General features: G+C 34.0%; 1 long non-coding RNA gene across 2 annotated transcripts in view; it reads left to right on the top strand.

The window, feature by feature from the left end:
* Positions 1-2,500, top strand: part of LOC140853466 (uncharacterized) — a 16,492-nt gene that overhangs the window by 12,669 nt on the left and 1,323 nt on the right. Inside the window, exons 3-4 of one of the 2 annotated variants that reach the window (XR_012136540.1) lie at positions 163-265; positions 770-1,554. This is a non-coding gene — a long non-coding RNA (uncharacterized lncRNA). Of the gene's footprint in view, positions 1-162; positions 266-769; positions 1,555-2,500 lie in introns of those variants that run through there. The other variant, XR_012136541.1, reaches the window with a different exon arrangement.

Raw genomic sequence — 2,500 nt, 5'->3', positions numbered from 1 at the left:
GCCTCTATTTTTCCATGTTCTTTTCCGTTTCTGCACACAGCCCAAGATTATGTGAAATAACTTTTTCATGCTGCTACCTTTCACGCCCTATTTTACCCCAATTAAATAGGTCTTTAATTTGAGTCCTAAAAGAACTCTTCATCTCTTGTTGTTTATTACAAGTCCTATCACATGGGTGAGACACCACAGCAAATCTCTCCTCACGCCCAGGTGGGAAGGATCAGTAAACCAGCACTAGTTCTATAGCCTGCAAGCTTCTCTATAGGTAATGGCTTAGTCAGCATATCTAAAGCATTGTTATCTGTGTGAATCTTCTCTAGCTATAATAATTTCATCTCCAGAGCATCCCATATCCAATGATACATCATATTAATGTGCTTTGACCTTGAATGGAAAGCTGGATACTTGTTAAGATGAATTGCACTCTGACTATCATAATACAAAACAAATTTCTCTTGTCTCAGATCAAGTTCCTCAAGAAACTTCTTTATCCATAATAACTTTTTGCTGATTTTTGTCACTGTAATATACTTTACCTCTGTAGTTGACAAAGCAACACATTTTTGCAGTTTAGATTGTCATGAGACAACTCTTGAAAAAGTCATCAAGTATCCCAATGTGGACTTCTTAAAATCAATATCACCTGTCATGTCTGCATCTATATATCCATCCAACATAGATTTATCAATATCAAAATACAGACATACTCTAAAAGTGCTTTTGAGATACTTAAGAATCCATTTCACCGCAGCCCAATGCTCTTTCTCAGGATTAGAGAGAAATCGGCTAATAACACCTATAGCATGAGCAATATCCAGCCTAATGCACACCATGGTATGCATCAAGCTACCAACTACGGATGCCTATGGGATCTTCTGCATCTTCCCCGTATCTTCCTCACCAGCAAGTCATTATTTGAAGCTCAATTTGAATGATCTGCAAGTGGAGAGCTAATTAGTTTTGGAGCTGCTCATCTGGAACCTCTCTAATACTTTCTCTATGTATCTCTCTTGAGATAGCCACAGTCTTTCATTCTTCCTATCTCGAGTTATCTACATACCAAGTATCTGCTTTACTGATTTCAGATCTTTTATAGCAAAGCACTTACTCAATTCAGCTTACAAGCTCTGATTCTTTTGGCATCATGACCAACAATCAGTATGTCATCAACAAATAATAAAAAAATAATGAAATCATCATCACTGGACCTCTTCAAAAATACATGATAGTCAGAAATGGTTCTGCTGTACCCATGATCTATCATGAAGGAATCAAATTTATTGTACCACTATTGAGGAGCTTGTTTCAAATAACACAAGCTCTTCTCCAATCTGCATACCAGATTTTTTTTACCTTTAGCTATGAATCTCTCTCGCCGCTCTATATAAATTTTCTCTCCAAGATCACCATGAAGAAATATTGTCTTCATATCAAGCTGCTCAATCTCCAAATTCAAACTGACTGCCATTCCAAGAATAATTCGGATCAAAGACATCTTAACCACTGGTGAAAATCTCTTCAAAGTCATATCCTTCTTCTGACTAAAGCCCTTCACAACCAGTCGCATCTTATACATACATACATATATATATATATATATATATATATATATATATATGTAAGTAAGTAAGTATGTATGTATGTATGTGTGTGTGTGTCTATATATATATATGTATGTATGTATGTGTGTGTGTGTGTGATACACACACACACATACATACATACATACATACATACATACATATATATATATATGTACGTATGTATGTATGTACGTATGTATGTATGTATGTATATGTATGTATATATTATATATATATACACACACACACATACATATACATATACATATACATATACATATATATAAATATATATATATATGTATGTATGTATGTATGTATGTATGTATGTATGTATATACCTTACATACATACATACATATATATATATATATGTAAGTATGTATGTATGTATGTGTGTGTGTTATGGGTATAGACTCGGCCCTACACATGAGGTATTGTCTGCTCTGATCCATGAGCCTCATGATTTTGTCTTTTAAAAAACACCTCATATGTGAAGAATGATTTTCTCATTATAAGTGTTAGTCCCTCTTGACTCACAATCGATGTGAGATTATTAATATCCTCTACATTATTAGAACCACAATAATATATATATGGGCCTCATGGTTTTATGTATGTATGTATGTATATATATATATCTGTGTGTGTGTATACACACACACATACATACATACATACATACATACACACACACATACATACATGCATGTATATATATATATGCATGTATGTATGTATGTATGTATGTGTGTGTGTTGTAGGCATGGACTCGGCCCTACACATGAGGTATTGTCTGCTCTAATCCGTGGACCTCATAATTTTGCCCTTTAAAAAGTACCTTACATGTGAAAAATAATTCTCTTATTATAAGTGCTAGTCCCTCATGACTCACAACTAATGTGGAATTATTGATG

This window comes from Elaeis guineensis, chromosome 13 (genome assembly GCF_000442705.2).
Source record: "Elaeis guineensis isolate ETL-2024a chromosome 13, EG11, whole genome shotgun sequence".
NCBI classification, from domain to species: domain Eukaryota; kingdom Viridiplantae; phylum Streptophyta; class Magnoliopsida; order Arecales; family Arecaceae; genus Elaeis; species Elaeis guineensis.
The sequence above is the reverse complement of the archived record's forward strand: the minus strand, read 5'-3'. Positions and strand labels throughout refer to the sequence as shown.